Here is a 23,145-nt window from a genome sequence, read left to right on the forward strand (position 1 = left end):
AGCACCAAGCTGGACCAGCGGGCAAGCAGCGGACCAGGGGGGCAGTTAAAGTGGCCTGGGGTCCAAGCAGGGGTCAGGGACAACAGAGGGGCTGTGGTGATGCTCGAAGGATCTACAAATAGTTCTGTACTTGTGAACACAGAGAGTGGGAGAGTGTGTGCCACCAGGACCGACCCGTTCCCTCTGCAGGTTAAAGACAAGGAGGGGATCTGGCTCCCTGTGTTTATGCCATTTCTGAGTACTGTGTAATCAGCCATGTGTCATCAGCCATGCCTCACGTTGTCCTCTGTGTCCCCTGTGTCTGTAGGTCTCTGTGTTTTTATCTCTGGGACATGTGCCCTCTCTTGTTACTGGTTGAAAGAGCAGAAGGGAAAGCAGCAGCTGCATCCCTCAGTGTGAGCAGAGACCCTGAAGCCTGGGCACTGACCTGGGCTCCAGCAGCTGCACAGCAGAAAACTGAGCTGGAGCAGCTGGAGCAGGAGATCACATTTCTTACGTCATTTAACAGTGTTATGACAACACCTGTTTGATATGGCTTTTTTACATTAAAAGATTAATAGCTGTGAGAAGGCAGGTCTCTAAGTCCAGTGACAAAACAGTCTATTCATGCTAAAACCTGAGAACTGTCACACATATACACAGGCTGGGACTGCAGGGAAGATTAATGTCACAGGCCATCCTCAGAAGAGCCACTTTCTTACAGATGTTGGTGATACATGAATTTCCAAGAATACTTCTAAAAATTATCAATAATTCCCTTGACTAGCATAATAGTAACAAAGCTCCAGTGTATAAATTGATCAGACAAAGAATCTCAGGAACAATCAAAATCAGAGTTCAGGAAGCACAGAAAAGAATAGACATTATCAACTAAAAAGCTCTTTTGAAACTCCAAGAGCAAATTAGATTAACTGTTGTTATTTATGTTGAAGGAAAAGATACTGACTTCCTCAGAGACCTGATTTAGATCTCAGTTGAAAATTCTTTTTTCAATTTTAGTTTCATTGTTTGCATATGAATAAAACAATAATTTTTGAGGAAAGTGCTTTTCATGGAAATTTATACTTTTGATTTTTTGTTGCAAATGATACATTTAAAGAAAAAATGTACTTTTGAATTACATATAGTTCAGCACATGACCCAGTAACTTGAGCTTGGTTGAAGGAAATATTTAATGAAGTGTTCTTGGTTTTTCATTTAAAGACAGAAAGTCGAGGAAATGACCTCATTTGCTTTGGCTGTCCTAGTAATTAACCAGCTTTGCTGTTAAGAAATTCAGTTCTCACTGAACCTTTTTCTGGCTTCAGCTCCTATTTTTTCATTATTTTTATTACTTTCTCCACTACAGTGACATTGTCTTCATGACTTGCAATTTTCTGTCCATGAAGATACCTCTACACTATAAGTAAGTAAACTTCCAATTCTCTTTCAGTTTGCATGGTGGAGGGGGTTTTTCCCATTTAAAAGAAGACATTCTGTAATTTTTCACACTTCTGGCATACTATAGCTTTTTGAAAACCTGATACCCAAACTTACACATACTGTTGTTACTTTAAACCGTTTCCCAGTCTTTCACAGAATGAAAAACGAAAACCCCAAACCCTCTATACTTCAGAGATGAAGATAAAGTTTTCTTATTCCTGTGTCCCATAAACTAACTAAGCTTTCTCCTCCAGCATCACTGCAACCTCAGTCACTCACTTATTATGGAGAATGTTCCTTTTTCAAAATACAGGTGTGCTTATCAGGTGCACTTGTCTCACAAGTAAAGCAGAGGTTTTATATCTCTTTAAAATTTGGAGAAGCCTCTGTGCAAATACACCAGAGGAATAACAAGCCACCACACAGGCACACTGACAAATAAGGAGAAAATATGTGAGAAACAGTCCTTCATATACAAAGGGGAGAGGAGGAAGAGGAGAAGGCGAAGGAGGAGGAGGAGGGGCTGCAAGCCTGGAGCAGGGATCACCATCAGCCCTGTAGATTCAGCATTTATTTGCTGAATGTATTTATGTCATCAGGAAACATGATGCTGTTCACATACTAAATAGCCCCCCTTTTTTCCAAGTGCTGACTGAAGGAAGCTAATCTTTAACTATGTCAGAATTAGAAAGGTCTCAGAAGAGAACAGTAGTTAAAACTGACCCAAAAGTTTCTCAAAAAGAAGGGAGTGAAAAATCTGGAACAGGTTATGAAATTAAATAAAGGACCCATGAGGCATATTAATAATAAGAAGAACGTAACATTTTAAAATAAATATTGATTTAGAAGGGGCAGATAGAGAAGATCTGTTCCATGTGTCTTTGAATGTATGAGGAGCATATTTAATAGCTACAAAATGACAATTTCAAAGCAACTAAAAAAAAAAAAAAAAAAAAAAACAACAACTTTTTTATGAGAGGTAAAGTGCAGAATATTTTGATATGAATTTTACAGGGCCAGATTAATCCATATTCCTTCTGTGAAAAAGTGTCACAAATTTCTCTTTGAAAATATGGAATTCATCATTAAAAATAGTGTCATGGAAACATGATGGTCCTTGTGACTGGTCTATTATAGAAATGGTCCCATTGGTGGGTGGAGATATCAAATTAGAGATCACTTATTATTTTCCACATCTCTAATCAGAATCTAACAGCTTAAATAGTTTTAAAGCATAAAAAGGGATAAAAAGCCTCCTATAAGGAGTCAGATAATTTCACACTTTCAAAAACTCTGTAAGGCATCTTCTTTCCACTGTGACATACATTTCTTCTACACTTCCTTTTTTCTCTTCTCTGTGAGTCATTTAACTTTAATTATAAATTGATGAAATGAGGGTTATCAAACAGAGCAGGGGTACAATGTCAGGTTCCTAATCTATTGTTACAAAGCTTTTGATGAGTACAGAAGAAAACCTGGATGTTAACTTTCCTCAAGCATTTTCTCAATCACTTAAAAGCTGAGGCAGAACTGCCCTTCACAATTGTTGCAACAAGGTTAAGAGGCATTACATACTACTCTATATTTTCCATACGTTCTGGCTGTTCAATTATATAAGGTTGTAAGTACATATTGAACCATTTCAATCTGTTTTGTATCATTTGATTTTGTGCTTTATTACAGTAAGAAAGGGACTGCTAATATATTCATATTGCACTAATACCTGGAAACAATCAACCATATAACTCAGTCATTACACACCGTAATAAATATTAATGCAATTTCAAAAGGAAAGAAATAAATCTCTCTGACTAATATTTCTCTAAGATGCGTAGAAATTTCTGGTGTCAGTATGTGCATCTCCAACCTGACTAAAATCTATCTTTATTGGATGAATGGGCAATCTGAACTGTTATGCAAATATGACCTTCAAGAAAATTGAGACGGGGAAAAAAAGAAAAAAAATAAAATAGAAAAGAAGGTAACTTTAACTGTCCAGAATTATCTTGAAGTTGCTTCTTAATTCTAAATGAGAGATCAGAATTATCTTTTAGATGTCTCACATTTCTAACTGAAAGACTAATTATGCATTAAGATCTAATGTGTAACAAAAACAACCTTTTTGTACCATTTTTAATATAAAATGTGAACTGTAAATTTTCTTACTGAGACTTATATTCTGAAAACAAATTTGGGAACATACAGAGTGTGATGTTCATCTGGGTTAGAGTTAATTTTCTTCCCACTGGTTAGTAGGGGGCTGTGTTTTGGATTTGGAGACAGCAGAACATCTGCCTACCCATGGGAAGCAGGGAATTTTCCCCTTCTTTTGATTTGCATGTGTGTTTGGCTTTTGCTTTCTCTATTAAACTATTTTTGTCTCCTCCCATGAGTTTTCCAGCTTTTACTCTTCTGAGTTTCTCCCCGATCCCACTGGTGGGGGAGGGAGCAGCTGCATGTGGCTTGGCTGCTGGTTCAGGTTAAACCATGACACTTTATAACAAACACTAGCCAACGGGTTGCAAGCTCTATTATCCAAAGACAAATACTTCAGTAGCATACTCCTATCTGTTAGAGGACTTTTTCTTTTTTTTTCTACTATCTGCACAAAATGTACATTGCCTCCTAAAATTCTGCAAGCAAACTCCATGCTATATTAGCTGAAGACAGAACGCTCCAACTCAGGAAAATATATAAAATGTATGACATGAACATTGAATTAAGAACATTCCTACAGTTCTAGCAGTTTCCAAGAATATGACTCATCTACAAGCTATAAGGCACCTGTAGTAACTGCTCTCTTGGCAAAATGCAATACAGCTCTGAGGCGAGGTTATGTTCACACACACCAGGGTATGGATGTGAGAGTTAGAGCTCCATTCATCTCCCTCTTTAGGAAATGCTAAATGCTTTTACTTCATTTATGTCTCGTATGCGTCAACCCAGAATTTGAAGACTATAAAGAACATCCATTCTGAAGATCATCAGTGCCTGTAGCCTCAGATTTGATCTTAGTTTCTGCAGATAAATGATTAGGTTGTGACTAGGTCTCCCTAGTCTGACCTGAGGTTAAGCTAAGCAAACACATTCAAAAGATGTGGGAAAGTGCTGGACACCGATTGAGAAGTTAACAAATGTGACAAACAACAGTGTGAGAAGCTGAAAAAAAGATAAAGAAAACTGCATGAATTTCACAGGTGGTGTCCTAGAGTGACTTTACGATGCTTGTATCCCAAATTGTCTGTTCTATTTGTGCTGGATATTAAGTTCTGCACCTTTAAGACTGGTTCCGAGAGCAAAGGGAGGACAGAAGTGCACAGTTTGTTTTCAGGAACTGCACTTGCTGCCCCACATTCCTTCACACAGACTGTGCTGTCTGCAGCACAGACAGTGGGAGAGAGATCTCCTTTGCTTTTTAATTAGGTTTTTTTTAGCTACCTGAAGCAGAGAAATTCCCTGGACTGTGACTTTTCTTTTTCTTGGACCTGATCATCCCTGCTCTGGACTGAAAACCCAGAAAAATACTGGGAGCTCACACCTGCAGCCAACCAGAGCTCAGGACATGGAATTTTCTAGCACAGAAGGGACTGATAAGAGACTGAGTGAGCTGAGCTACACCCCACAAGAAGGACTCTCTGAATTTTGCCATCTCTTCAAAACAGTGAGAAGTTTTATAATTTAATATTATTTGGGATTTTGTGTTTGTGAATACTTGTTAAATAAACAGGTTTTTTTCCACTTTTCTCCAAGGAAATATTTTCCCAAACCAGCTGGGTGAGGGGCCATTTGAATCTGCTTTCTAGAGGGACCCCTTAGAAGTTTCCTGCCAGATTCACCCTAAACCAGGGCAGGTGGTTAATGATAGAATCATAGATTGGTTGAGGCTGGAAGGAATCTTAAAAGTCACCTAGTTCCAAACACTGTGCCATAGACAGGGACACCTTCCACTAGACCAGGTTTCTCAAAGCTCCATCCAACCTGGCTGTGAACAATTCCAGGGCGTGGGGTATCCACAGCTTCTCTTTGCAACATGTGCCAGTGCCTCACCACACTCACGGTAAATAATTTCTCTCTAATATCTAATTTAAATTTACCCTTCTTCTTAAAGCCATTCCCTGATAGGCAGATCTGACAGGCAGATCAAGCATCATGGTATCACTGTGCTGATCATGGTGTAAAATGCAGAGCTCCAGTATTTCAGAGCCCATTTGTCCATGCCCTCATAATATACTTATTTTCTTTTTTTCTTCAGGATTTAAGTCCAATAAGGTTACTTAATTCTGAGCAATGCATTAAAGTTAACCATCTAAGCTGACCTAGTTGCATCTTTGCTCTGTAGGTAGTGGAGTAATATAAGAACCAAAGAGCAATCCATCCAAGATAATACAATCAATACAGAGGTGTTAAATCGTCAACTGAACATTTTTCTTTCATTATACACACGAGAATTATGGACACAATGGGAGGCAGGATGAAACTAGGCTGTTTGTATATGTGTGTGTATATACAAATACAGATGCAGGTAATATACTCCCTCTTTGGTACTACATATTGAATCTATTTCTTCTTTTTTATTACATAAAATATATGGACATCCAATCTTCATGAAACACATAATAAATATTATTCATTGGAGATCACAGTCAAGTTTAAAGTTCTTTTCCTTCAAGTTTTGTGTTAAAATCAATTTAATTATAAAGATACTACTACTTCTAGGTTTGGATTATACATCACATTTCAGGTCATACTCATGGAGCAACTGTGTTGCAAGGCACTAGCCTCAAGCTGCAGCAGCTGCTTAAAGATGAGAAGTTATGATGAAAATTGGTATGGGATTACTTTTCCTTCTGACTGCCCCCAACAAGTCTCTGTAATTTATTTGCAAATCACTGTCATGTTCCTTGTTTTGAGATCAGAAATTCTGCCAACTACTCTTCAACGTGTCTAGTAATATCAAAAGCTTTCTGCAGCCCTATATTTGCTTTCATATAAAGACTGCATGGAGACAGCAACAGCTCAGAGACTGATTTTTAGGGTGGCTCCTCTTCCTTGGACCAAGAACTTTGGACTAATCTTATGTGTATTGTACATAAAAAAAATCAAGACTATAAAGAACCACTTGTAGCTTAGAGATAACAGGTGATGAGCAATTCTCAGTGCATTGAAACAAACTTCAAAGGTTATTCTCAATATCATTGCAGACAACAACTTTTCTTTTAATGTAGTGGAAAGAAAGTACAGATCAGACCATTTGTGATCTCCATTTGGCCTTGGAATGATGTATTCCTGGTTTTTTTCACAGTAAAGACCAAAAATGGCAGCATGCTAAGAATTATGAAACTGGAGGTGTTTTAAGTACCTGAATTGTATCAAGAGATCTCTGTTCATCTCTTACTCAAAAAGATAACTTTCATTCTCCATTAATGAACTCTTTCATGGACTGTCCATGGTTTCTGGTCCACCAACATAAGAACTGTGAGTACAAGTAATTTCAAAGTTGTATACTTTTCTTTCTGCAATTTCAGTAGTAATCAAACTTATCTCTTAGCCTTGAGCAAACAACATTGACCCCAGCAGCACTTTAAATGTACCCTACAGAAAATATAAGAGCATGATTAGAGTAAAAAAACAACTTTACAATAAAATTAACTTCACAGTTTTGCTGTCCAAGCCTTGTGCTATCCATATCTATCTTTATTGGTCTGAAAAGCTCCTTACAACATCAGACGGTTTAAGAGAGGGAGGCTACTAAATCATTTACAATATTTTTAAAAATGGCATATTATGGCACTATGCCTTTGAACTCATAAAAGAGCCTGGCAATAATTTTAGACTTGAGTTTCTGAGAATATAAAAACAGAGGTTTAACTTTAGCTGTGTGATTATAATATTTTCCTGAACACTATAGTTCTATAGTGTAGAATGATAAAAGCAACACAATATCAGTTAGGTGTAACTGTAAAGGAATATATTTGAGATATGTGCATTTTGCAACCTGAAAGAATTTCCATTCTGTTTTAGCTGAATACTATTAGAAAAAACAAAAAAAAAACCAAAACCCAAAATGAGCTCTCTTCATTGCCTTGAATTAGTCATTGGAAACAGAGTACATCCCCACCAGTTAGAGCATGTCCTTTTCCAAGCCTGATTACACGGGAGAATGACTATAAAATGGAAACATTAAAACAATATGATTGTGATATTTGTTCTTGAGTTTTCCATGGTTCTGAACTCCAAGTCAATGTTGCTGAAGAGGACTGTGTTACCTGTCAATGTACAATCTAGCTTTTGCATACCACTCATGAATATTGAAAAAGAAGACAAAACACCAGTGTTTATTGGCACAACAGATCCATTTACTGAAAGCATAAATATTTATGATCAGTCCATGGCTAACACCGTGACAAAGTGTGTCTCTGAAACAATAAAGTTTTGTGCTTTGAAGAGATGGGGTTGTCTTCCCAACAGAGACTGTTCCTATACCTGGACACTGAAATGTGTGCTGACACATCTTGAATTCTGACCCAGAAAGTTGCCTCTTCAAAGAAGCTGCCACAGGTTTGAGAATTTGCTCACACAACAGGGATAATGTTTTTAAACTCCAATATATAAGTACTTGGCATTGAAGTCATGTGGATTATATATGCATGTACACAAGTTAATTACTAGGCAGTGGGCTATGTTCTCTAGCAGTTTGTACATTTGTTACTATTATTTGCTGTTTCTATTATGACAAAACACAGAGCCTGCATCTGAAAGCAGTGCCATGCTAGGTAATAGTCAGGCATAATAACAGGCTGCTTCAGAGAATTTGCAATTAAGGAATTAGATAGCAGAGTACAAATTTATGATACTTAAAACTGTACTTTTCTGCAAAATGTACAACCTTAAAAGTTGTTTTAATCCTTACCAAGCCGTTCAGTTATTTCACGATTTGTTTGTTTTATCCTTTGTACTTTCATTTCAAGGCTCTTGGAGAAAATTATTTTTCTAAGAGTAATTTAGGTTGTTTTTTTTTCTTAGCCCACTCACACTACTGCAACAAAAGGTGACTCAGTTTCAGTGTAGATTATCAATTAAATTTCCTAAATGTAGGATTCATAGAAACAAATAATGTTTTGGGTGAGAAGGGGCTTTAAAAATCATGAGCAAGGAAGCATTCACCAGATCAGGCAGCTCAGAGCCCCATCCAATTTGAACTTGAAGACATACAGGGATGGGGTGTCCACAGCTTCTCTGAATAACTTGTTCCAGTGCTTCATCATGTGGATGAAGAATTTCTTCCTAACATTTACTCTAAAACCAACTCTCTGTCAATTCAAAACCATTACCCTTTGTCCTCATGTTCTACTTGCATAAAAAGTCCCTCTCCCTCCTAAGGGGGCTTATTAAAAAAGCCCCCTTAATGTATGTTGTGCTTCCAGATAAGACCGGGTTAATTTTTGCAGTAGCTGGGAGGGAGTATGGCTAAAATACAAAGATTATTCTATAACATTCACATAATTGAGGGGATGGGGTAGAGGGACTCTCACCTCCTGGGAGAGGAAGTTTCTTGCAGTCGGAAAATGTGGAGAAGATGTCTGGCATTATTTGTTGTCACAAGCTTTCTGTGTAGATAAATTATTTTCTTATACTTTTTGTGATTAATGCTGTTGATGTTACTGTTCATTTGCTTATTTTATTGTATTTCCAGTAATTTTTTCTTATCTCTGCCTTTTGTGCTTCCAGTTGGGTGGGTAAACAGCTTGTGGTTTTTAGCCATAGTACTAAACTGGAAAATAAGATTCCTAAACAAAGAGACTTCCAAGGTATTGGAAGGCTTCAGTGAGGTCTTTCCAGAGCCTTCTCTTCCCCAGGCTGAACAATTCCAGCTCTCTCAGCCAGTCTCCATAGAACAGGTGCTCTAGTCCTCTGAGCATCTTTGTGGCCTCTTTGGACTAACCCTAACATGTCCTGATCTTTCTTCCTTTGAGGATCCTAGACCTGTATGAAGTACTCCAGGTGAGGTCTAATGAGAGAGACCATGGCTAAAGGTATATTTGGATACTTAAGACATTTAAATTGAGCTGGAAGAAAATATTTGACACCTACAGGATACGAATGGACTTGACTCCTGCAGGAGCCATTCTCTCTTGCTGTAGATAGCAGGAGGATGGATCAAACCAGGGGATTTTTATCTATAAACCATAAATGCATATTCATATCCCTATCTATAGGTTAGCCAATCAATTAAGAACACAATTTTAAAACATTCTCTCAACACCAATCTAAACTAATTTTGAAGGTACATAAAACTTCTAAAACCTATGAAAGTTGGTATCAGTGCTTACACAAAAACCTATGCATATAGCACATCTATCAACGTAAAAAGTTTTGTTTGTTTGTTTGTTTGTTTTATATAGCATATCTATTAATGTAAAAGGATCTATCTTATTGACATCCTTTGACACCTACACCTATAATGTCCTTCTGCAACAGCAGCTTGCAGCCAGTCAGGATACAGAGTATTTTATAAGGTACTGGGTGTGTATCTCTAAGAAGCTGAAAGGCTGATCTACCTGTCTGCGTCTCTTGTAAGCTACTCTTGAACTACTTAATGCAATCAATAGAGCTTATTGAGCTTTTTAGATCACCCAAAGGTAGACAAACAGAACATGATTTGTATACTAAACATATCTAATGCTATTTGGCATGCCCTATGCATGTTATCTGCTGCCCAAAGTGTGATCCAGAAGGATGTGTGTCTCCTGAACTTCCTGTGTCAGATCCATGGGTCCTGCTGCAAATTTCTGAGGGCACATTAAGATAAGAGAATGAGCCCATGTTAGCTCAATACCTGAATGGATCTTCCACCTGTGCTGTACTGCCACGATATCCACTGACTGAAAGGGAGTTTGGAGACACCTAATACCCTTTCAGATATCCAAATTTAGGGGTCAGCCAGAATCCCTCCCTTTGTTTCTCATCCAAATCCTTAACATTAAAACCAACTGAACTGATCCAAAATACAACAAAGACCTCCATTTTTATTTAACATGTATTAAAAAAAAAAAGGCCAAAACCTCAAAAAGTTTCTTTTTATGCAATAAAAAGGCAGATACTTAGAATGCTATCTTCAGACAAAGCAGAATAACATTTCGTTCACTTCACTTCAGATATTCAAAACAGTATTACTTTTTTCCTGAAGTGTGTTCTTACCAGTAGTCTGTAGATCAGAGTGCTGTGAGATCTAAGAAGGAAGAATAGGGGATTAGTACCCTCCTGTTTGTGCTGTTGTAAATAAAGCTGAATGAAACAGAAATATGGAGTGCATCTTGACAGTATCCAACTGTCTCAGCTTTCAAGCAGAGGAAAACTGCTCTGATTTCTGCCTGTGAACAGCTCATCTAGTTTATATTTTACATCCACTTGATATGTATAAATAATTATTTGGTAGATCACCTAAACATATCAGGTCTTGTTTCCTTCGAGCTTCTGCCCTCTATTTTTAGATTAGCATTTTAACATGAGCACTTCCCAGAATGTTCTCTAAATGGCATAGCATTCTTGCTTCCCTCCCACATACTCCTTCCTTCTCTAAGACAGGAAGCAACACTCTTTGCAGAGCTTTTAAAGCTGTATGTATGTTGATTAGTTCTTTAGCCAATATGTCCTCATGTAATTCTGTCTTTTTGCTTCGTTTTGTTTTGTTTTCAAGAGCACATCAATTTTGCTCTCTCCTTTATTTAGATGTTAATTTTCATTAAAAGTACATTTGGCTGATGTTAGCAACAAAGCCAAAAATCTAACAAATTGACAGATAGTTCTAATATTTGGTACTTTAAAAATGAATAAAGAATTTAAATACATAAAATATTTAAAAAATACTAAAACAAGTCTAGTGTGTAGAGTTTAAACCCTCAGACTTTTCATACTCAATTGACCATTTTAGTCACTTGGAGACAGAGAACTTTTCTTCATTTCTGTCTTCTCACCACCTGTCCTGATTTTCTGCAGAACAGTATTTCAGTCACTGAGGGCTGAAGTATGCTCTGCCTTTGGAAAAGTTAGAAGCCAGTCGTAAGAAAACATTCCAGGCATTAGAAAATTTTTAATCTGAAACCCTTTGATTTGAGGCTGGAATCAAATCAGAGTCCTGTAACCACTCAGGTGTTAGAAAAACATGTGGGTGGTTTTGCTGCCTTTGTGGAGAGCAAAAATTAAAAAAAAAAAAAAAAAAAAAAAAAAAAAAAAAAAAAAAAAAAAAAAAAGCAGATGATATTCTTTTCATGCAATCTGTCCATTCAGAACAGTTCCAGATATTATCAAAATATTTCTAAATTACTGAATCCCTCAAGTATTTTCAAAGGCAAAATCTAGTTTCTGGATCATTTTCACTTTAGACAGCATACAGCTCTGCCAACACTGAACCTGTAACTTTTAATATCTGGGAAATTTTCATCTTGAGGATGTGAATTAGAACTTATAGAAGAATTGTAATTTGAAAGTAGACTATGGAATGTAAATAAACTTGTTTCCCTGACTTTAGATTGTGTTTTTCTTGCTTTCTTATTGGTCTTGGACTTGGTCTTTTGTCCCAAACACCACAATGATCAGATGAGATAAATTAAATTATGTTATCTGCAGCTGTAGTCATATTAATGCTGCCTGGAATAATTTAATATTGAAAATGACTGTCAAGAAATGGATTTGTCCAAGGAGGTCCATATATGAAACTATTGGGAGGATGAACTTGATGATCGCTGCTAGTGAGTGCGTTGAAGCTGTTTTCTTGTGTGTGTATCACGGATTAGCCTCTCTGATGCTGCTTTAGACATCTTGATGGCTTGGATCCTGCAGATAAAGATTTGATCTAGGGACTTAAGTGTATTGATTTGATGAATCCTAAAATCTGCCCCTTGCTGATGCAATTTGGTGAGGGGAAGTTTCTTCTTGGGATCCAAGAATCTTCTGTTGTGCGAGCTCACTTTTTCCCCTTGCCAAATACAACCTGGCGGACGTTCATTGCCTCAGGAACTGACTAATGTACCAGATGAAGAGTGCATGTGACAGCATGTCAGCTACAAGGAGAAGAAAAATAGAAAAGGAAATGATTTAGAATAAATAATCATTTTCATTCAAGTGTATAGGAGAATGTGGCAGAGAATGAACAAATAGACATATCGTAAGGCAAAAGGGAATGAGGGAAATTAGCTTTGATATTTCCATGTCAGTAATAATTTTCTGGGATATTTTATTGTTGTTTTGAACTTAGATAAGAATGTCTTACAGAAAACTTCTGTAAGGGAGAAAAGCATGCCAGATATGGGAATCTGCATATACCCCAACTATTAAAAGAGGCCCCTAAAAATGCTCAGAGGTTTTGTTTTTTAAAATGCAGAACATTGACCTATGTTTGTTACTGCTGATGCCAAGAAGCTCAGTGTTGCTGTGGCTGAGTTTATTCTGACATCTTAGAGATTATACATGCCAAGCTACAGTGACCATACACTTAGAAAAGCCATACTTCTCTTTTAGAAGCATATTACTTTATGAGAAGGAGGTTCTCTAAACAAGTCAGGTGTTTAAAACTTGATCCTTCACGCAGAAGAGGAAAGCAAGACCGTGTCTCCCAATGTTTGCAGAATGTTATCAACTATCTTTACCTTGCAGTGCAGTCAACTGTACAGACCAATAGATTACCATTATCCAAAGACTGAACAAGCAGTGAATTAATTTCTCTGCAGGAGAGAGTTCCTGGAGAGATTTACATACTGAATTAGCAAATTCACTGATCTGGCAATCCAGCATGTTTTGCATTTAAATTCATTAGGCAGGTTTTCCTTCCTTGTATTTATATTTTTGAAGTGAATTATTATGGCTTTGTCAGATGTGAAAATTTTTCATAAGCTAAGAAAGAGAATTTTGCTCTAGGAAGTAGAAAACAGGACAGGGAGCAAAATAAATACTGATTTTTTTTTCCTACCTGAATAAACACCTCCATTAGAGTTTCTAGTTAAGGTTTTACTTGCCTCTTACAAAGTCCAAAAATTTTCTCTAAGTCTGTACAAAAAAAGTATTAGACTGAAAAAGGGAAGGGAATCTCTGGGAAACACACAGTAACTTCTTGATTTCTGTGTAGCCACATACTTTAACACAGTTACAAAGGGGGATACTTGGTAATTTCTTCATGCCCTTTTCACAGAAGTCTTCAGCAAAGGAAGCTGCATCTGAATTTTCAAAATAGGACTAACTTTGTGTGTTGGGTTGGCCTGGGCTATCAGAGAGGTGCCGCCCAAGCTGCTCTATCACTCACTCCACCTTCTTGCAGGACAGAGGGAAAAAATGCAATGGAAAACCTCATGGGTCAAGACAAAGATGAGAAAATCACTCACCAATTTCTGTTGCAGGCAAATCAGACTCCACTTAAGAGGATGAATTTAATTTATTTCCAATTAATAACATAGTAGGTTACTGAGAAACAAGAATAAAATTAAAAGCACTTTCCCCTCACCTTACCCTTCTTCACACGTTCAGATTCTCTCCCAATTCATCAACCTTGTCCTCTCCAAGCAATGCAGACGGAAAGGGAACACGAGTTAGAGACAGTTTATAGCACTTAGTCTGTGTTATTCCTTCTTCCTCATGCTCTTCTACTGTTCCAGCTTGGGGTTCTTGCCAGGGGAGGCTGTCCTGCACAGACTGCTCCAGCACTGGCTCATCCCATTGCTGCAGTTCTTCACAAACCCCTGCAGCATGGGTCCATTTCACAGTGTGCAGTCAAGTTCACTTATTGGGCAACTTTCTCCTTCCTGTCTATTCATCTTTTAGCACCATTGTTTCTTCTTCCTGAACCTCAGTGATATATTCCCTTGGAGATAAAGCCCATCAAAGGATATAAAACAGAAAGATTTGCATAAATTCTTTGGCTGAGAAAACCACTAATCCAAAGGGTTCAGCAACTTGGAAATACAGTTGTGAGATATATTCCTGTATGCCCTGTTCTTATATCTTTACTGAGTACCCATTACTGCCTAACACCTTAGCTGGTGTCTCTGTGCTGTGTTGTTCCATACTCTTCTGGTTTGGGAAAAATCCAGATTTTTGTGGCAGAAGGAAGAGAAAGTCAATTTGTCAGAGTGAGTCTGCACTGACAGATTTTTCATGATAGGTCAGTGTTTGCAATGCATTTTTTTGCCTGGTTTATGCTACAGGTTCAGCCTGTTCAGGGTTCACAAACAGAGCACACAAATGCTGCAGTTCTTGAACTACAACTCCAAGATGTCAATAATTTAAGTCCATATAACCTTGGAAAAATGAACAGTAATTGTGATGTGGAAAAAGGTGTCAGTTTTGCAAGGAGTTACATGGATAGTGAAACTAGATAAGACAGAAAGCAAAAGTCATAATGGAAAGTCTGATTACACACAGCTCTCTCCCTTCCCACCTACTGATGGTAATTGTCTGCAGTATGGATCTGTTTAGATGTGAAAATCTCAAGATGAGTGGAAAGGCTGGGCTAGATCTTTTGTTATTGCAAGTCATCAAGGGACTCTGATATATTTTAACAAGTCAGAGGCTACTTCACAATCTTCATCTTTTGCTCTAATGTTGAACACATTTGTGACAAAGATCAGTTCTCACTCTTACCATTCATCAAATGATCTAATGGCTACACGGCATGGGAAAAGGGCAAAAGCAAATTGAGGCAGTTTTGAGGATTCTGCAATGTGTCCATGCAGCATTGAAGACATCCAAGGCATAGCTGACTTATTTTCAGGAAGATAAATGTCCCATGGGAGGTAAGGAGAAAAACAGACAAAGATCAAGATGTGATGTCAAGATGAATTGTTTATAAAGTACCATGTCATGTTCAGTGTTTACATAATTCAAACATACAGAGCAAAGAAAGAAAAATTACTGAGATTTTTTCTTAACAGAAAGGAAGTAGGAGAAATGGATATAAGAGGTGGTGAATTGGAAGGTTATCCCTCCTTTCCCTTGCAATACCTGGAGAAAGATTTGGCTGAATTTTGAGCTAGATGAACAAGTACGTGGAATGATGCTTGACATCCAGCACAAAGCGTTAAGATGTAACACAAACTTGTCTTTAATCCCAAACAAGCATCTGCATCTGTATTTACTTATTTTTCACTGTTTAATGAAGTGAAAATAGAATAATTTATTGAATAAATTCAGCCCGAGATACTGAGATCACAAAATCATCACAGAATCACAGAAGGGTTTGGGTTGGAAGAACCTCAAAGAACATCTTGTTCCAACTCCTCTGCCATGGGCAAAGATACCTTCCACTAGACCAGGGTGCTCAAAGCCCCAGCCAACCTGGCCTGAACATTGTCAGGGACAGCTTCTCTGGGCAACTCTCCACTGTTTCACCACTCTCTGAACAAAGAATTTCTCCCAATATCTATTCTAAAACCCCCTCTCTGTCAGTTTGAAAACATTGTCCGTTGTCCTGCCACTACATGCTCTTGTACATAAATTTTCCCCATCTTTCTTATAGACCCTTTTTGGGTACAAAAATACCCCCAGTCAAGTCACTCTGAACTCTTTCTTAGACTGAACCATCCCACTTTTCTTAGGCTTTTCTTGTAGGGATCTGCTTCATCCCTCTTTTCATCGTGGTGGTCCATGCCCATATTTGATCAAGAGCAGCCTTGCTGGGAAGGACTTTGGGATTCTGGTGAATGAGGGGCTGGACATGAGCTGGCAACGTGCACTCTCAGGCCAGAAAGCCAAATGTGTCCTGGGCTGCAACAGAAGTAGTTTGGCCAGCAAAGAGAGCAAAGTCCGGCCTTTTTGATCTTTTGAACCTTCAAATAAAAATGTCTAAATGCAAATAAAGAACTCAGCTACTGTGTTCCTCTGCCAGCTAGTTTTCTAACTCCTACAAAAGCTACCTCTCCTGTGAAATCTTCTGACCCCTAAACCTGGTGACATGAGAGGTATTCAAAGATATGCTGGGAGATGACAAATTAATGTCCAGTTCTGTTCTTTTCTAATTCAGGTTAATTATCCGGGACTGGTACATTTCAAATGCACGGAATTAATCTTGTCTCATTTTAGCCATCTTTAAATTAGGTGGTGAAGTTATTAATCTAGTTTCTATACATAATCAGTAGAGTGTATGAGAGCTTCCAACAGAAAGTGATTCATGATGTCTGTCTGGAATGTCTTTTTCAGGAAATACTTCTTGTTCTCCATTGACTATAGAAAGAAGCTTAGGCAGCAAGTTAAGGAATAGCTGCCAATTTCTGAGTGCTAAAATCAGGTGGCTAAGTCTGCACACAACTTTGAAGGTTGTACCACTGTGCCTTACTAAGTGGGGTGTGTGACAGTAACAGCGAGCACATTGCAGTGCTGTAGTAAAGTCTGTGAAATGAGTACAAACTGTGGTTTAATAGCAACTTGAATTCCTAGCTGATGGTTGATTTACAGTTTTGTCCCTACTGTGTCAGTGCAAATAGCTTTTTTGTTTGTTATCCCAAATATGTTACTCTCACACCTCAAAATCACTGAGAAATTTTATTCCCTCTGGTATCCATCCCCTTACCCTGCACTTTTCCTGCAATAATTGAATCTCACCAGAGCATCATAATATCATTGTTGAGATCAATAAACTCAGTTGAATGGCACATTACCTTTTTTGTGAACTGAATATTAAGCAAATAGTTGTATTGGGTGCATTTGACAGTAACTGATAACATAGATATTTGCATAATTGGTAGCTAAGTGATGCCATAATAATCTGCTCTGCTCTGTCCAGTTCTGCTTTTATATAATAAAAGCAGAGTCAAACTCAACACTCCACATATAATTTGAGCAAAACCAGTCCTGCAAGTGCTCCCAAGACTGTTTTTACACAGAACACTGTGTGTGGGGTATTTATCTTTGCACATGAGCATGAGATTTACTCCCCTCAAACTGCTGCCCAGTTTCTTTCCTGAATAAAAAAGCAGATTCATGCTGTGTGTCTCCAGCTGACAGGGGATCAAGCAGAAGTGTCCCACCTGTGCCTGCAGGGCTGCCTTCAGGACAATGTTTGGGAAGTTCCTTAGGAGCACATATCTGCAGACTCTCTCTGCTATGTCTGTGTCTCTCTTGTACTGGAGAGCCAAGGAACAGACACAGAACTCCATGCATGGCCTCAGCACTGCTGAGCAGAAGGAAAGGAATGGACTGAATTAAATTTTGAGTAGATGTTGTTCCTGAGAGCAAGGATGAAAGAAATACTGAGAGAAATAGAAATCAGAGGAGAAATTAATCATCAAAGGTGTTCTGAGCTGTTTAGACCTTAAAAGAGGCAACCTGGTTTAGCAAATACAGGAGATGAAAAAAACACCACCCTGACAAAAAATTATGATTTATTCTGAAATTTGGTCAAGATTGTTTACTGTGCTTGGGGCAATCCATTAAGTGTTCTGCTTTTCAGGGGGGAAAAAAAGTGTATATATGTTTAGTTGATTCACATGCAAACTACAACCATATTTTGGATTTTATGTTAACCTGGCTAAGATGTATCAATAAATTCAACTTCCTGTGGAGATATAGGGAAAGTGAACCTTTCCAATCACTGCTGGTGTTACTGGGTTGGTTTCATTAGAATTCCTCTATTAGACCTATACAGGATGGGGCAAGAGAGTAAAACTGGACATTGTGCTTCTAATCAACACTGTAAACCCAAATCCAACATTTCAATCATAGTAGGATGCATCTAACACCCCCAAACCCAGATAAATTATTAGAAGAATCTGATTTATGAAATCTCATTACTCACATTTATTATGGGTAAAGAAATCCAACAGCTCAAAGTTCTAGAGAAGAATTAAAATGTAATATAAACATCAACTCAAATACTGCATGGTTTTAATCATGACATTAAATTTGCTAATAAATAAAGATGACTGAAAATAAGATTCTAATTTCACATGCAATTTTAATATTTTAGAGCTTAAGAAATTTGTTTTCTATCCTGAACCAAGGAAAGAAGTGCAAATTTTGAGTTTGATATGAAGATAAAATTAATCTGGCAGTGATTTTTATTCTTATTCTTATCCCCCCACACACACCTTTCTCATTTTTCTCCTTTTTATTTTGCATTTTAGAAGGAAGTAAAGGAAAGAATGGAGCAAAGGAAGAAGGAAAAAAGGGAGAGGGGAATGCTAAAGAAAGAGAATGGAAAGAAGAATAAGACTGAGAAAGAAGAAGAAAGGAGAGAGAGAGAGCAAGAGGAATCATTATTGCAAATTTTATTAGTTTCATTAATCATTTTTCTTCTTAAAGAATAAATAATTGCACAGATAAAAAAGAGTTAAAAGAATTTATGTGCTTTATCAGTTCACATGTACACACTGTATTTTTGGGATATAAGCAGAAACAAATTATTTGGGACTAAAGCACAATGGGTTTGCTTGAAACATTCAGCATCTTTTCAAAATCCAATATCCTCATGATAATTTTTGATGGGAAAATATCTGGTCATTCTGAATGCTAATGTGAAATAATATTGGGATGGATAAAAGACTATTTATTACTAAATGTGAGACTCTTTTTCTGTGACAATTATGAAGGAGCTTATACACACACATATCCATGCATCAATATATCTAAGTTTCCTTTGCATGGCAAAAGTGTTGTACAACTTAATGCCTACCTGGAGTTCAAAGTTTAAGGTAACAGCTTTATTATTATTATTATTATTATTATTATTATTATTATTATTATTATTATTATTATTTACCCTCTTTACTTGGGAGTGCTTGTTGCCAGACTGCGCATCTGTTCCTCAATATACAACATGCCAGGATAAAATATTAATCAAATATGTTGATTATTTTTTCATGAATACCCTTTTATTTTAAATATATGTGCAAGCCTTCTTTCTTTGTGTGCAGAGGCAGATTATAAATTCATATTGATAAATATTTCTGGGGAGCATAGTTGGAAACATAACAGTTTTTATATCTGACATTTTAATTAGATTAAATTAGTGCTGTTATTCATCTAGGTACAGATATATAGAATACTTATAAAAAAAAAAGAAGTTTTTGTTCTGTTTGCTTTACACTGGCCTTTGATATAGATATCAGATTCTTGGAGGTTATAAATCAGCACAATGCACTTCTGCTGTTCTGTCATTTATAACCTAGTTCTGATTCACCTCATGTACTGTCCTGCTATACTTTTATGCACCTGCATATTTTGTAGTCCCATTTCTTGATTGAATTTAAAAAGTATTGTCATTATGATTTTTAAAAAATATATTCTTATTTCAACTCCACATTTTAATCAACTCAGAACTTGTAGTTAATCCTTTGCATATTTTATACCATTCGATGTCTTTCTATAATGCACACAAGAGATTTGTGATATTAAGAAAGTATTATAATTACTTCTATCAGTTAACAACGTTATAGTTAAATGCCAGCTAAATTATTGAAAGATACTGCTTAGTGCTGTGGGGATAATCTAAACTAAAATACTAGAAAATGCTGCTCCCACCTATCCTTCACTGACAGATTTGTTCTTTTGCAAAGCAGATCCATTATGACCCTGATTCAAAGTGAATGGCTTTACTTTCATCAAATGAAGGTTGGAGGTTTTAAAAGCAAATAGGTAGGAAAAGTAAACTCAGCTAGATGAAATAGAAACCAATCCGACTCCAACCTACCAGAAACTTAGAGTAGATACAAGAGAATTTTATACTTTAGAATACTATTTGAAAATTTTAAGAAAATGCATGAACTTTCCAGGATTATGGCTCAGTTAATAACCCAAATGCCTCAAGTAAAGAGTTCCATGAATAGAAAGTGAGCTCTAGAACTAATGTGCATATTTACATCCTTTTCACTCTCTGAGCTCTTCTGTGGGTTAGCACAAGAACTTCCATCACATACCATTGTACATTCTTTGCTTTAGCAGTTTTTCAAACACACTTTATCTGGTCTGTCTGGCATCATAAATATAGGGGTTCTTAATGATAATTATTATAGCTTAATGTTTGTTTACTAAATACTTTTATTACAAGATGATGGAAAAAACCTGACAGTGGAATACAATAATAGGTTAAATCCAAGCCAACTCTATAATAAAATAAAACAGCATTTTACAGCCATTCACTGCTTTGGTCCAGCTGGTGTGTACTGAGATAACTCCACTGATGCCAATTTATAGGAGATAATGAGCAATTTCAGTCTTTCAAGCAAAGAAGAAAGAGAAATGAGATGTGAAAAATGAAGGAAAGATGACTTTTAGGATGTAATATGTCAGAAATAAAGAAAGGCAAAGTCCAGGAACTTGATAGAGATGACAGTCATCTGTCAGTAAAAAGTTCTTATGCTGTTTCAAGGTGTCCTACCAAGGTGCTGTGGTCAGAGCCAACAGCAGAACACCCAGGGGTAGCTGTCTTTTATGAAAAAGTACTCCTATCCCAAATAAGAAACAAAGACCATATGTTATTCCATCTACAAAGGACATCTCTGCATGTGCAGATGTGGGGATTTGTGTGTTTGTGTTTAATGGCAGAGATTTTGTTAACCACTCTCTCAATAGAGAGACAAACTGGTAGCCAGTCTTCAGCACAGATCACCATCAGAGAATGGCATGACTTTTTCCAGACTGAGAATGAATGGAAACTTGTCATAAAACACTCAACTAATATTAAATGGCATGGATTTTCATCTAATGTCAATACTCTAACCTAAACTACCTGAGGGTATGAAATGCTGCCTTTAGAACTGGCAGGTTCTTTTCAGATTGATAGCATTTTAAAAACTGTGCATGAAAGGGAGGAACAAGGAATCCATAAGGTCAGTTTGAATCTGGTGGAATGAAAGACTGCTGAAATATAAAAACATATCGAAATCTGTTATTTTTGTATTTTGGTTTTTTTTTTTCTTAATCAGTCTTTATTTTTGAATCATACTTGCAAATAATTCTACTAACAGCAAGTAGTTTCTAACTAAATACTAAAATGCATAATCTGTGTTCCTGAGTGTGCTGTAATTGTCCCACCACTATATTCTCACTGTGTGTGATGGAAATTATAAGTGAAGGTAAACAACAAAGTACTTCAAGCAGTTATCAGAAATTCAAAGAAAATCTTTCTTTGATTATTACAGGGAATTGCAATCACCTATGGCCACGGATTTCCAGTGATAAAATTTCCCCTTGGCAGCCCTTATTATCCTTTATATTAAGTTTAATAACGATCTGTGAGTACTAAGTTATGAGATTTATTTGATTTAGGTGGACTTCCTAATTCACTTAGACTTATGTACTCATTGGTCATTAGAATATTTCACAGCAGATGAGGTTCAGTCTGGCACTTAGCAATTTTAGAGCATATTACCAGAGTAATGAATATTATTTCTATTTCAGCCCTGTCCTTTTTCCCATTCATTATGATTTCACCTGTCATGATCTGCCTGATGTTGCATTTTCCATTGTCCCCACTCATACCTGGCAGCTTCATAGCCATGGAGGGAAAACCTTTGTGTTGCAATACAAATTTAAAACTTCTTAGTTTAGCTTTTTTAAGGTAATTATCAGTGCATAACAAAAAACAAATTATTTTTTGTTTTAACTTCACTAGTGCAATTTAGAGCTTTTATGAGGTGATTTGCACAAAAATGGAATATCTGCTTTATACAATTGGCTTCAGAAGATCCCAAATCAACAAACCTTGTTACCCAATTGTTTCCTGAGTACTCATATTAAGTTTCAGGATGCTCAGAAATATGGCAGAGATTTAGATCAAGTGGTTATTTATCTAAAATAACAGAAAATGAGGTCTTCATCATCTTTATACTTCTTTTCTTGTTAATACTTTTTTATTCACCCATCAGGAAACAGAAAAAAATCTAGCAAAGTAATGAAACCTTTCCTTTATCCCTCTTTTCTCTTAAATAATACATCTTGAATAGGTAAAATAGCCACATCTAGCAAAAACTGTGAAAATGATCTGGAGTTTAAAGAATATAAATGATATAAAAAAAACAAAACTATGCAAGGAAAAAACTAAAGGAAATTCTCCAACAAGACAAAATATTGAAAACAGCACATGGATAATAAACATGTGATATGATAAACTGAATTTTACCCTTTGATATACACTAGTTGAACAAAAATCCTAAAACAAGAAAAAAAGAGGGTCAGATTACAAATAATTAATTAAAAGCATGAAGGAGAACCCAGATCAAATCCCAAAGCAAGTTTTCTCTAATTAATTTAATCAGACACGTTCATGACAAAGGAAACATGGATTTCATTACTCCAGGGCAGTGAAGGCTTAATTTCATACCCAGTGAAATCAGTGAAACCTTTGTTACTAGCATAAGTAAAGAAGCAGGAATTTGGAGTTTCCATTGATAAACTGCATAACCTTTTCCTTGCAGAAAGACTCAAACTCTTGGTTCTTTAACAGTGTGTAGGAAGATTAAGCTCTGGCAAAAAAGGGTTGAAAACAATTTGGTCCATGCAGAGGGAGATCTCACCACATGCCCGGGGCCAGCAGCAGGAGATGTTACCTGTCAGTGTCTAAAGCTCTGCAGTGCTTCTCTGGGCATGTCATTAAGAGATTTAAAGTGTTTCTACATCCATTTGCAACATGTGATATCTTCAAGCTATGTATGCATTTTATTTCAGGATTTTTCCAGCCAGGGATTGATTCTCTTTTCTTAAACGCCTAAGGCAGAAGTTAATGGTAATGCAAACTCTCCCCAC

The sequence above is a fragment of the Prinia subflava genome, chromosome 1 (assembly GCF_021018805.1).
Source record: "Prinia subflava isolate CZ2003 ecotype Zambia chromosome 1, Cam_Psub_1.2, whole genome shotgun sequence".
Lineage (NCBI taxonomy): Eukaryota > Metazoa > Chordata > Aves > Passeriformes > Cisticolidae > Prinia > Prinia subflava.